At 41.8% G+C, this 14548-nt stretch overlaps 1 pseudogene; it reads right to left on the reverse strand.

The window, feature by feature from the left end:
• Positions 1 to 14548, reverse strand: part of LOC107562403 (adenylate cyclase type 3-like) — a 36053-nt pseudogene that overhangs the window by 4013 nt on the left and 17492 nt on the right.

The raw sequence follows: 14548 nt of genomic DNA on the forward strand, positions 1-14548 counted from the left end.
GGGGCCATCTGGCTATATAAGCAGGCATTTCACCATAGGATCTCAGGTAAATTCGACTGAAGCGACGACACCGAGTCATGCAGCATCGTGGCACGGCAAGGAACGCAGTACCCGTTCCCGTATCTCAAGGAACCGAGGTTACGAAAGTAACCGAGTACGTTCCCTATCGATACGTCACTCGTACTGGAACGACTGATATGAACTGGCCTTGAGCAAAAAAGCCTCAGAGGGACCAATTATGTGCAGGGTGAGCACTGCAGGAGGCAAGAGGACTGAACTCACTGAGGTCAGCCCAGTCTTCAGATAATCGTTCCAACGGTCATATGTACAGCCTCAGGACTAGTAATAGGGCCAAGAGCGTTCCTGAAGAGTCAGGCAGAGCCTGAGACTTAGACCGCCTAGACAGGCGTGTGCCACTTTAAGCAGATAAAATCCGGGCCTGCAAGGCCGGAACATCCAAGTTATAGAACCTGGCAAAGGTGGACAGCGAGCCCCAGTCGGCCGCCGCACAGATGTCTGCTATGGACACACCACTAGACCACGCCCAGGAAGAGGCCACGCCTCGAGTGGAATGGGCTCTCACTCCTATGGGACTCTGAAGACCCAGGGAGGAGTAAGCTAGTGTGATAGCATTAACTAACTATCGAGAGATCCTCTGCTTTGTGACCGGGGACCCTTTGGTGCGGCCGCCAAAGCATACGAAGAGTTGCTCCGACTGCCTGAAGGGGGCGGAATGCTCGATGTAAATTCTCAATTCCCTAACTGGGCAGAGAAGGTTAAACTCTTGGTCCTACTTAGAAGGAGGAAGCGCAGAGAGAGTAATAACATGGGCACTAAACGGCAGTTAGAGCACTTTAGGGACATACCCATGTCTTGGCTTTAGGACGACTTTGGAGTCTTAGGCCCAAACTCAAGTCAGACAGGACTTATCGAGAGAGCCTGCAAGTCACCTACTCGCTTAACCGATGCTAGCGCCAGCAGCAGAGCGGTCTTTAGTGACAGTGTTTTTAAGCTCACAGACTGGAGTGGCTCAAAGGGGGAGCCTTTGAGGGCTCTCAGGACCGTGGGTAGATCCCATGTAGGGACCGTGAGGGGTCGGGGTGGATGGAGCCTCCTGAATCCCCTCAGGAAACAGACAACAAGGTTGTTCCGGCCCACCAACTGTCCGGCTATAGGAGCGGGAGAAGCTGCTATAGCTGCCACATAGACTTTGAGCGTGGAAGGGGAGCGGCCCTTGTCCAACAGCTCTTGGAAGTAGGACAATATCATCGATATGTCACATGTTACTGGGTCCTCGCCGCGGGTTTCGCACCAGGCGGAGAAAATAGACCACTTAAGGGCATAGAGGCGTCTCATAGATGGGGCTCTAGCCTGTGAGATATTCAGGAAGCTCTCTGGGATATCTACTGATTCCCGTTGAGAGCCCATAGGCGCAGTGCCCACAGCTCAGGCTGGGGGTGCCAGATTGTTCTGTTCGCCTGAGAGAGGAGGTCTTGCCTCAGGGGAATGGGCCACGGAGCTGCCGTCAGCAGCTGAGACAGCTCTGAGATCCAGAGATGGTTCTTCCAGAGCGGGGCCACCAGAAGCACTCTGTGCCTGTGCTCCCTGACTCGCCTGATTACCTGGGGGATCAGGGCGATCGGGGGAAAAGCATACAGGAGGAGGTTGGGCCATTTGTGGGCCAACGCGTCCTCGTTCTTTGAAAAATAAGTTTGGCAGTGAGAGTTGTCTTTTGAGGCGAAGAGGTCGACCTCTGCCTTGCCAAAGATCTCCCAGATTTTCTGAACCGTCTGTGGGTGGAGCATCCACTCCTCTGAGGAGATGTTGCTCCGGGATAGCATGTCTGCTCCTTGGTTCAGTACGCCGGGTTCATGAGCTGCCCTCAATGAACGCAGGTTTAGATGTGCCCATTCCAAGAGGCGTTTTACAATCTCGATTTCGAGGTGAGCCCGCCTTGGCGATTTATATATGACACCACCATCATGCTGTTTGATCGGACTAGCACATGGTGTCCCTACAGGACTGGCAAGAAGGCCTGAAGAGCTCGACATACTGCCGTCAGTTCGAGGCAGTTGATGTGTAGCTGGCCTTCTGCATTCGTCCAGGTGCCGAAGGTCGGCCTGCCGTCGCACAGAGCTTCCCAACCTGTGTTGGATGCGTCTGTCGAGAAAACTTTTCTTCTGTAAACCAATCCCATAGTTGCTCCCTGCTTGAACCACTGTAGGTCCTTCCAGGGGGCCAGGGCCGTCACGCAGGCCTGGTCCACCTTGATGCGGATGCGTTTATGACACCATGCATGGGGCGGAATTAGAGGTTTCAGCCAGTACTGAAGGGGTCTCATTCTGAGCAGGCCCAACTGAAGTACCGGTGCTGCAGAGGCCATGAGGCCCAGCATCTTTTGAAACATTCTGAGAGGGTAGAAGGCTCCAACTCTGAAGGAAGCCGCGAGCTGCTGTATGGCCAGGGCATGGTCTGGCGTGACTATCGCCCTCATGTGGACTGAGTCAAAAACTGCTCCTAGGAACGAAGTTAGCTGGTTGGGGGAAAGAGAGCTCTTAGCAAAATTGATCCTGAGTCCCAGTCGCTATAAGTGGCTGAGGAGGAGGGACCTGTGGGCTATTAGCTCGGCCTCCGACTGTGCTAAAACGAGCCAGTCGTCGAGGTAATTCAGGATGCGGATTCCCATCTGTCTCAGAGGGGAGAGGGCCCTGTCCATGCACTTCGTAAAAGTGCGGGGAGCCAGAGACAGCCCGAAGGGCAGGACCGTGTATTGATAAGCCACTCCCTCGAAGGCGAATCTCAAGAATCGTCTGTGCAGGGCATTTGTGAGAGGATCTGCTTCAGTGTAGTCATTCTGAACGGCCGCTTCATGAGGGCACGGTTCAGGCGTCTGAGATCGAGGATGGGCCGCAGGCCGCCATCCTTTTTGGGGACGAGGAAGTAACGGCTGTAGAAGCCTGACTCGCTCTGAGCTGGTGGAACTGTTTCTACGGCTCCTTTTGCCAGCAAATTCTTTACCTCGGCTCGCAGAACGTGAGCATCCCTGCTATGCACTGGGGTGGAGACCACGCCGTTGAACCGGGGGGGGTCTTCGAGCGTATTGAAGTGAATAACCTCATTCTATAATCCCCAGAACCCAATGAGACACTGCGGGGATGGCCCGCCAGGCCTCGGCCTGTGTGACAAGGGGTTGGATTAATTCGGGTGATGAGTCGCCGTGCGGGGACTCGACACTCATGATAACTGGAAGAGGAACTTTACTCTCTTTTTGAAAATGTTAGTTTTTTATTCTTCTCGCTATCACAGCAGATATGTGTGAGGGCGCATTTAGAACTGGCCCGTGATTCACAACACTTTCTGGAACAAACATACTGCCACTGGCACCCAGAACTGAACGGAGTGCTTGAGGGCACAACAGAGGGCGTTTCAGGGGTGGTCCGGCACTTACGAGATTTTGCCTCTTCCTCTTCCTTTCCAGCGGATCAGGACGATGCCGGGGGTGCAGGGTCCAAGTTCAGCTTGGGCCGGGGTCCTTGGCGTTTTGGAAAGGGATAACGTCTGGCCAAGCGGGAGCGCTGTTGGGGCTCAGGCTTTTGAGCGGGCGACGGCACAGCTTTAGTTGGTTGCTGCGCTGGAGCAGGCTTGGAGTGACTGGTGGCCGTTGCAGAGCTGGAGCGTTTTGGCAAGAAGTGTCGCATGGCCTGGGATGACTTCTGAGCCGCGGTGAATCGCTCTGCAAATCCCTCGACGGCAGGTCCAAACAGCCGGGGAGTCGAGGAAGGGAACCTTGTCAGCCTCCTTAATCTCAGTGATGTTTAGCCATAAGCCACTAGATTGGCCATTGACCTCCCTATGGCCTGCGCTGTGGCCTTGGTAGCCCTTAGAGCCAGGTCTGTAGTGCTGTGCAGCTCTGTGAAAGCTGCGGCATCAGGTCCTGACTCATCCATGGCCTGGAGGAGTTTGGCCTGAAAGACCTGGAGCACAGCCATGGAGTGCAGAGCTGAGGCGGCCTGCCCGGCGGAGGAATACGCTCATCCAGCGAGGGCAGAAGTCGTGGGTGACCTTCGCTTTCCATCCAATGGCAGTGGGCGGGCAAAGGTGCGCAGCCACTGCCTCATCGAGAGCAGGCATCCTCTTGTAACCCTTTTCTTCAGCGCCGTCCACTGAGGAGAGAGCAGAAGAAGAGTTAGAGCGAAGGCGGGCCAAATAGGGAGCACGCCACGACTTTGTGAGCTCGTCATAGATTTCCAGGAAAAATGGAGAGGCTCGCTGACGAGGGGCCTGGCTGCACCCCGGCAGGAACCATTCGTCCAGACGGCTACGAGTGGGCTCCTCCGGCATAGACCACTCCAATCCCAGTTCCTCAACTGCCTTAGAGAGGATGTGGAAAAGTTTGGCATCCATTCCTGGCTTAGAGTCATTGGGCTCGGCAGACGATGAAGGGGCGAGGTCAGCAATAGAGCCCGACATCTCCTCCGCGTCTGATGCTATTAGAGACATGCTGTCAGCTCGTTCTCTATGGGACCGAGCGAGACCACGTCGCTCGCATCAGCCGAGGGACGCTGGTCTGCGTGCTCAAAGAGAACGGGAGAATCCTCTCTGCTTGGCGGGGATAAGGCGCGCGGGATCTGGGCCGGAGCGAGCTCGCTCATGGCTGAGCGCTTAGTCCCTTTGCCCCGCTGTTTTTTCCTCACAGGAAAAGACAGCTCGAAGAGCAGGCAGAGCGGCGAGAGGGCGCAGAAGAGATGGCAGCTCCGCGAGGCATTTCTACGGCGAGCGTCTTTAAGTCCTGAAGGTCAGCGAAGGGAATTCTGGCGGGCTTCTGGCGGGCTTCACTGCCATTGGTTCGTTTTATAATCACTGCACGAACCAATGGCCATGCAGTAACACTGCATGATTGAATAAGTCTTCAGTCCTCTGAGAAAAAGGAGTTTTTCCATAAGCATCTAGCGACGCAGTACGAGTGAAGTATCGATAGGGATCTCATCTACTTGTGTTTATAATCACGCTCTTGCTAACTATTCTAACTCATGATTTACAAGTTGTAGATTTTAAATAAGGACTGAAAATGTTTTTGGAAGCTTTGTGAAGATGTTGAAATCATATGACCATGGTATTTTTTGTTTATAGCCTAACTTTAGCTTTAGTACACTATAATATACTTTCAAAAAGAGTACATATTACATAAATAATGTATTCATAAAAGTTCATCTTTATGTAATTTTATAATTACTTCTGTTGTCTTTGAAATATGGTTAAAGTGTTACTGCTGAATGTACTTTTATTTATGGTAAACTAAAATTCTATTATAACTTGTAAAATTTAAATATATTTGCAATTACCCATTTGTAATGATTAAGTTGCAACTTAGTACATTTAAACTATATTAACTTTAAATAAGCATGTTATTCAACACATCAAAATAAGTGTACAAAAGATAATTAAAATATAATGATTTAAAATGTACCTTAAAGTATAGAAACAGTCACGAAAGTGTCTATTTTAAGTAAATATTTTGGCCTTTTATTTCATTAATAATAATTGTCCTTTTGTGGGGTGAATCACAGTGATGCGAACTTTGGGTTGGCCTACAAAAATACATCATCACTACAGTGCTCTGTTTCTAGTGTTGGGTAAGCTCCTTTAAAAGTAGTTCACCTAAAGTCAAGCTAACTAGCATCACCTGGATGTTTCCCATCACCCCCGTGGACTCCATGCGACTGGCGACATTCACAGTGTTTCCCCAGATGTCAAAATGAGGTTTACGGGCCCCGATCACACCAGCCAAAACGCCCCCTTTATTCAACCCTATGGAGAAAACACACAGAAAAACATGAAGCGTAATCATTGTGTCATTCACACACAGCTGGACGTCAGGCCACTAACCGATGCGGAGCATGAAGTTATTGAAGGACTGGTAGTTGATGTTCATCAACGTGACTTTCATGGCCAGAGCAAAATCAGCAAGATCTGCCAAGTGCTGCCACCGTTCCCGGTCTGAAATCTGTTCTTTCTGTTGGGAAGGGCAAAAAAAAAAGCTTTTACCTCTGTTTCATCAGAACTAGATGGATATATTGGACACGTATGTACTGGCTTTACCTTCATACAAGCATAACCGTTAGTGTTATTGTCTGAAGTGACTCCTGATGCTGCCATATACGTGCTGCCAATCGTCTTGATCTTAGTTATACAGCGAAACTGCGACTCGTCTAAAAGCTAAAGAGCACAAACGTGAACAAATAACAGAGTGCTTCTACGTCTATTGGCAACAACTGGGTGAAATACTCCTAGTACTTACGCTATCAAAATCGGAAATGATTTCATTGAGAAACCTCAGACACTCAATCCCGCCGTTGTTGATGCTTTCCTCCGTATAGAAATCAGAGAAGTTTGGGATGGAGGCGAACATGACTCCAATCTCATCGTAGGACTGGCTGTAGAGCTCCTGGGACATAGGAAAGTTAACGGAGTTTGACGGAATTTGTGTAAAATATGGAATCGGACACTGACCGGCTGGATTTTCTCACCTCATCTCTCTTCTTGGAGCCTAGAAAATGCCGGGCGACGTGCTCTGGAAGCATATTAGTGACCAGAGCCTCGTTCCAGCGCCGCATCTCGTACACCTTCTCCTTCTGCTCATGCACTTCAATCTTCCACAGGAACAGCGTGCGTGCCAGCTTCTCCACCTGAGCCACGCCAGCAGAAAGAAAGGTGAGAATGTACACTACCGCTCAAAAGTTGTTGTTTTATAAGAAATTAATGCTTTTATTCAGTAAGGATGCATTAGATTTTTTCAAAAGTGACAGTGAAGACATTTATAATGATTTTTATTTCAAATAAATGCTGCTCTTTTGAACTTTTTTATAAATCTAAGAATCCTGAACAATACAATTTATCACAGTTTCCACAAAGATATTGGGCAGCACAACTGTTTTTAACATTGATAATAATCAGAAATTTTTCTTGAGGAGCAAATCAGCATATTATAATGATTTCTGAAGATCATGTGACACTGAAGTAATGATGAGTAATGATGCTGAAAATTCCGCTTTGATCACAGCAATAAATTATATTTTAAAATACAAAGTTCTGTCATGAAACTCTAGATGGCGCAGGCTGATAGGTCCTAACAAGGTCCAATCACATCATTATTCACATGGCGCAGCTGATTGGTTTTCCACATCAGCAGCCAATGAGCTTGCTGCTCAACATTCAAATACTCGGCTAGTGCTTGCTGTAGCAGTTGCAGCACACTTTAGAAACCCTCCACCTTCCCCAGCTCCACTTGTATAGATTAGATATGAGGTAATTTCATATATGTTAAATATGGGGGTTATTTCATATATGTTATATGTGATGCATCAGTATTTCCTACACACTCACAGCAGCATGTCTGTGGATGTATTGGCAATAGCAAGTCTCTGTACTTGCTCTGCTTTAGCAGCATTGAAGATCTATTTAGCTAAGACCAAACACATTAAAATTGACATGTATATCACCATGCTAAACTCTCAGAGAGTTGTCATGACAGGAATATATTCACACAGAAAAGTTATTTTAAATTGAAATAATATTTTACAATTTTACCGTATTTTGGATCAAATAAATGCAGCCTTGGTGAGAATAAGAGACTTCTTTCAAAACATTAAAAATATTACAGACCCCAAACTATTGAAATGTAGTGTACTTTAAAGCAATATTTTGCTCAAATTCATTCATTTTTTAAATTCTGTGGAATACATAAAGTGTATTTTTGAAGAATATCTTAGCTGACCGTTACAATATAATGTCAGTAAATGGGAAGTGGGCATGTCAAGCATTGAAATGACAAGATAAGCACAATAAAGGTATAATAAAAATAGTTACTGCACTACATCCCAAATCGCTGTATAGCCAAATGCTTTGTGTGGGGAATAGACTGAAATTTAAGTCATTATTCGCTGAAAAACTGAAAAAGTGTGTTAAAAAAAATACAAAAATAGTGTTTATGTCCTTTGATGCAAACTGCATTAATTGATGTGTCTTTTAATCAAATGTAATTTACATCAAACCTGACAGAATGCATATAATATGCATATAATACAATATATGCATATAATATATCATTTGATTTGAAAGGTTCTAGAAAGTTGACAATTTAACATAAATAACAACATACATTTTGGTCTGTTCCTGAAACAAAACTCTTATATGACTTCAGAAGACTTGGGATATAAAACATTACATTTTTAGGTGCTTTTATGTCATTTTGGAGCTTGACAGTCCCAGTCCTCACACTTTCATCATATGAGAGAGAGTGGCCAGGATATTGTTCAAAAATTCTACTTTTGAGACTCGCTAAAGAAAGATAGTCATAGTAAATAGTTACAGAATTTGCATTTTTGAGTAAACTAAAAATGATCACAGAGAGAGAGAGAGAAAAGTAAATCTCACATGTCGGGAGAAGTAGTAGAAGCTGACCATCATGATGAAGATCATCACACTCATGGCGTATTTGGAGGGCACAAGATTAACTCTGTAAAAAAAAAAAAGAAAAAAGAAAAGATTAAATCGACTTGAAAAGTAACACCCCATTTCTCTATGATATTTTAATATCTAGAGATAACAGGCTCAATTCAATGCAAGTAAGAGATGTTTCACAATTCTATAATCCACCAGGTGCAAATCACTGAAAATCACAAGTCTGATCACTTAAAGGGACAGTTCACCCAAAAATTAAATTTCTGTCATCATTTACTCACCCTGAGTTTCTTTCTTCTGCTGAACACATTTTGAAAAATATCTGTAACCCAACTGTTGACAGTAGCCATTGACTTCCAAAGCATGGTCAATGGCTACCGCCAACTGTTGGGTTACTAATAGTATTCAAAGTATCTTCTGTTGTGTTCAGCAGAAGAAAGAATCTCATGCAGGTTTGGAACAACATGAGGGTGAATTTTCATTTTTGAGTAAACTAAAAATGATCACAGAGAGAGAGAGAGAGAGAGAAAAGTAAATCTCACATGTCGGGAGAAGTAGTAGAAGCTGACCATCATGATGAAGATCATCACACTCATGGCGTATTTGGAGGGCACAAGATTAACTCTGTAAAAAAGAAAAGATTAAATCGACTTGAAAAGTAACACCCCATTTCTCTATGATATTTTAATATCTAGAGATAACAGGCTCAATTCAATGCAAGTAAGAGATGTTTCACAATTCTATAATCCACCAGGTGCAAATCACTGAAAATCACAAGTCTGATCACTTAAAGGGACAGTTCACCCAAAAATTTAATTTCTGTCATCATTTACTCACCCTGAGTTTCTTTCTTCTGCTGAACACATTTTGAAAAATATCTGTAACCCAACTTCCAAAGCATGGTCAATGGCTACCGCCAACTGTTGGGTTACTAATAGTATTCAAAGTATCTTCTGTTGTGTTCAGCAGAAGAAAGAATCTCATGCAGGTTTGGAACAACATGAGGGTGAATTTTCATTTTTGGGTGAACTATCGCTTTAAATAAGTAGCAACACCCATCTGCTAAACAGACTGCTTGATTTGAGATGTTATTCATGTTATAATAGAGTACTAATAGGTGATAACGGTATAATAGTGCTAATCCTTACTGTGATTGGTGCTTGACCCACCTGTATTCTTTAAAGCGTGTCAGATCGTACAGGTCAAAGATGTCCCTCCAGCTGTAGATGTTGACCACACCTGTAGCTCCGGTGATCAGCAGCATGAGGGTGAGTTTGACCATGTGACTGACCTGCACCAGCATGGTGGTGGCGATCAGCGCGAGTACTGCGATGTAGCTGTAGTATTTAGGATTCTCTGAACAGCCGCTGGCGGCCCGAGTGACTGGAGTGACCGCAGTCGCCTCATTTGTGGACGACTCAGGTGGACGACAGCTCAACTACAGAAGAGACAGGAGCACAGGTCTCAAAAGCATCATCTTAAATGTGATGTGTGTTGCTCTTTTTGTTGTTTTAGATGCTAAAAAAATTGCTTGTCCATTTATTTCATCTCACCAGTGTAATAAAAATATTTTTTTATTTGTAAGATTTGTAAATGTTTTTGAAGAAGTCACAGTAATATTTATTGGATCATAAATACAGTACAAACAGCAATATTGAGAAATTATATTATGATTTAAAATAAGTGTTTTCTTTCTTTTGTAATATATTGTAAAATGTAATTGATTGCTGTGATGCAGCGCTGAATTTTCAGCATCATTACTCCAGTCTTCAGTGTCACATGATCCTTTAGAAATTATTCAATCTTATTTTTAGACCAACAAACAGATGCTCTAATAACTGTAAATAGATTACGACTGGCCTCTGTTGACCTTTGGCTGCTAAAATAGCGGGCTGGGCTGAGGCTGATGGTGTTTGTGTGGTGATGTGTTAATAGTTAACTGACCAGGGGTCAATGAGAGCCTCCATGACGGCGGTGAAGAGCAGCACCACACAAGAGCAGCTGAACGCCGCTCCGCTCTGCTTCTCCTTCTCCACCGAGAAGCGCGTCTCCAGCTCCGGATCAGTAAAGCGCAGAGACAGACGATTAGTGTGCTTCCCTTTCAGCCTGAAGCACACATGGAAACACACACATCCAGGATTTCAACACAACCACTGTGAAAAAGAAGTGCGCTGACTTAAGTGCACTACAAAAAAAACTATATTTAAAAAAAAGACTACTAGCAGATAATATAATATTAATGAAAAAGAGAGACACTGTCATGTTTCTTAACACACTTAAGTACACTTTCAAAAAGAGCACTTTGTAATCATGCCAAATTAAAAGTTTTACTTTAAAGCTCAGGTAACACTTTATTTTAAGGATCAGTTCTCATTATTAACTAGCATGCGTATTACTAGCATGTTATTAGTACTTATAAAGCACATATTAATGCCTTATTCCGCATGACCATATTTTCGATCTTTTAACCCTACACCATACCTATTAATAAGCAACAAATTAGGAGTTTATTGGGGCAAAAATTGTGACCAAAGTTAACTTTAAATCATTATGTTTTAATAATCTTTTGTCATGTTTTTAAAAAGTACACTTATTTTGATGCATTGGCTAGCATATTAAAGCACACATGAAGTACTTGATTATAATTTTAACTGAAGTGTGTTAGTCAACATATATTTTAAATGTACTAAATTGCAACTTAATCATTACAAATGGGTAATTACAAATATATTCAAACACAAGTTTCAATAGAAATGCCATTAAAGTATGTTTTAGTTTGTCATAAATGCTTGTCAGCACATTCAGCAGTAACACTGTAATCACATTTCAAAGACAATAGAAGTAATTATGAAATTACATATAAAGATGCACTTAAGTCGTACTTGAATGGCTCAAAAACATTAGTTTAACTAACTGCATTTAATATAAAATTAAACCATAATGCATTTAATTGTAAATGCCTATTAAGTGTCTGAAAACATTTGTGCTTACGTATATTTTTTAAAAGTATATTAGTTCTATAATAAGTTCTCTACGTACGCCTGTACGGTCTCTCTCTCCAGCAGAGCTTCATTGAGGAGTTTATTGAGCTCCTGTTCGTTCTCCTGAGCGTCGATGACTCGCTCAGCCAGATCACGCAGACGCAACCGACGCCGAGGGTTTGGAAATGAGGGGTTCACCACCTACCACCAAACACACACACACTTTCACTGTTCACAAGAATGTGTCCAAAATATGTGATCTTTATAGTTGCAATTATTTGGCACAAATATTCAACAAATTTAACTCTGTTAAATGAAACAATACACCCAAATGGATCTCTTCACACTAAACTCTGTTGTGAAAACTTCACACACTGAAGATATTGACAGTGAAGATCAATACGAATTAAACTTTTGTTGTTGTTGTTGTTTTTTTGTCTGATCTCATCATGCTAATACAGAAACATACTGAAATATAATATTTAAAGGGCCATTTCCACACCAGTCCTGTAATTATACAGGGCTTCCTTAAGACCAATAAGACAAATAGTTGTTCAGGCAACTAGTTAATTACAAGGAAGGAAATATGGAAAAAAGTCAAATAAAATCCCCTTTTTTTCTGATTTGCTAAGAAATGCGCTAGAATTCGGAAGATGTTCATCGCCGCTATAATATATATTTTTAACATTATTACTGCTAACACATTTGTTCATGTATAAATTTTTTCAGAGACTAATGCGAAATCCTTTGCAATTTTAAACTGTAATTATTTCAACATACAAAAATAGACAAATCACCTTTTTAAATAAGAAAGCAATTATTTACATTTCGACAACGTGCTAATCATTCTAACATGCTGATTATCAATGTTGAAAACAGTTGAGCTGCTTCATATTTTTTGTGGAAACTGTGATAGATTTTATTTTTCAGGATTCTTTGATGAATAGAAAGTTCAAAAGAACAGCCTTTATTTATTTGAGTCTGTCACTTTTGATCAATTTAAAGGGGTCATATGATGTGATTTCATTTTTTCCTTTCTCTTTGGAGTGCTACAAAATCTTGGTGCATAAAGAAGATCTGTTAATTTGCAAAGACTAAAGTCTCAAATCCAAAGAGATATTCACCCTTTTAATGCATCCAGAATAAAATGAACTTATTTTTAAAAATCTAAGCGTAAAATAGGTTTTAAATGGCATTCCACTGTAACTTTAATACAAATGTGACTCTGGAGCACAAAAGCAGTCTTAAGTCGCTGGGGGATATTTGTAGTAATAGCCAAAAATACATTGTATGGGTCAAAATCATCCATTTTACTTTTATGCCAAAAATCATTAGGATATTAAGTAAAGATCATGTTCCATGAAGATATTTTGTAAATGTCCTACTGTAAATATATTAAAACTGAATTTTTGATTAGTAATATGCATCGCTAAGAACTTCATTTGGACAACTTTAAAGATGATTTTCTCAATATTTTGATTTTTTTGCTCCCTCAGATTCCAGATTTTCAAATAGTTGTATCTCGGCCAAATATTGTCCTATCCTAACAAACCATACATCAATGGAAAGCTTATTTATTCAGCTTTTCAAGATGAACATTTTCATTCAAAACATGCAATTTCAAAACATTGACCCTTATGACTGGTTTTGTGGTCCAGAGTCACAAATAAGTAAATAGATAAGTGAAATATGTATTAAAGTTACAATGAAATACCATTTAAAACCTATTTTACGCTAATATATTTAAAAAGAAGTTAATAATTATATGTATATATGTGTATATATATATATATATATATATATATAATAAATAAAATTTTCACCTAGAATTATTATAATTACTGACAGAACTTTTGTTCATTTATGCAAGTTTTCATGGACTGAAGCGAAATCCTTTGCCACTTTAATCTGTAATTAAGTAAAGAACTTCTTAAGTAAACAGATTCCAGTGGCTTCAGAAAAGCTCCACATGTCAGTGTGTGAGATCATCATGTTATTACGCGTGTGTCCAGCTCCTCCGGCTCCTCCGGTGTGGTACAGGCCGTGTGGACGCTCCCATTGCACTCAGTAGTGTTGATCAGCAATGGAGAATTCCCATTAGACGACGTCACCGAAAGCTTCTGGAGAAAACCACCGGCGAGAGCGTGAGAATGAGAGAGACACAGAGAGACGGGAACCACAGTAGCAGGAAATGACACTCACTACTCCATTGATGCCGCTTTTGCCCACGGGTCCCTTGGGCACCACCACCAAGTACGTCTCAATGCCTCTTTCCTTCAGGTACTCGCAGCGGTCTCCTCCGTTCCCCGGCTCCACATCAAACTCTCCATGCAGACACTCCAGGGTATTCTGGGAGATGTGCACTCGCCTACCAGAGTTCAAACACAGTCTCAGTGCGTTACTGGCAAACATGACCAGCTGTTTCACTCATTACACAATACTTGCAGACAATGTTGCTGCTTAGCTGTTGAAAACTACGCTGCAAATTCACTAAACGGCTTCAGGATCCATTGCTGAACTTTTTCTGACCTACTTAAAAAGGACTTAAGAGCATCTTTATATGTAATTTCATAATTCTATTGTCTTTGAAATATGGCTAAAGTGTTACTGCTGAATGTGCTGACAAGCATTTATGATAAACTAAAATATACTTCAATGACATTTCTATTGAAACTTGTATGTCATGTATTTAAATTGTAATTACACATTTGTAATGAAGTTGAAATTGAGTACATTTAAAATATATTAACCTGAAATTAATATCAAATAACACACTAATTATAATCAAGTACTTTGCATGTGCTTTAGTATGTTAGTCAAAAAAACAAAAAAAACAACAACAGTTTTTAGTTTTTAGATAATTATTTTTATTATTTCAGTTTTTCTATTGTTTTTTTTTTAAGATATATAACAAATGTAAAAAATGTTGCACCTTTTTATATAAACATACATATGTAGGGTATTGACGAATCATTGCAGCATGAAAAACATTTTTTTTTCATCTTTTTTCAGAGTTTATGCAAGTAAAAGAAATGTAATTTTATATATATATATATATATATATATATATTTTTTTTTTTTTTTTAAAGGGGGGATATTATGGTATT

This window comes from Sinocyclocheilus grahami, unplaced genomic scaffold (genome assembly GCF_001515645.1).
Source record: "Sinocyclocheilus grahami isolate Dianchi unplaced genomic scaffold, SAMN03320097.WGS_v1.1 scaffold822.1, whole genome shotgun sequence".
In the NCBI taxonomy this organism is placed as follows: domain Eukaryota; kingdom Metazoa; phylum Chordata; class Actinopteri; order Cypriniformes; family Cyprinidae; genus Sinocyclocheilus; species Sinocyclocheilus grahami.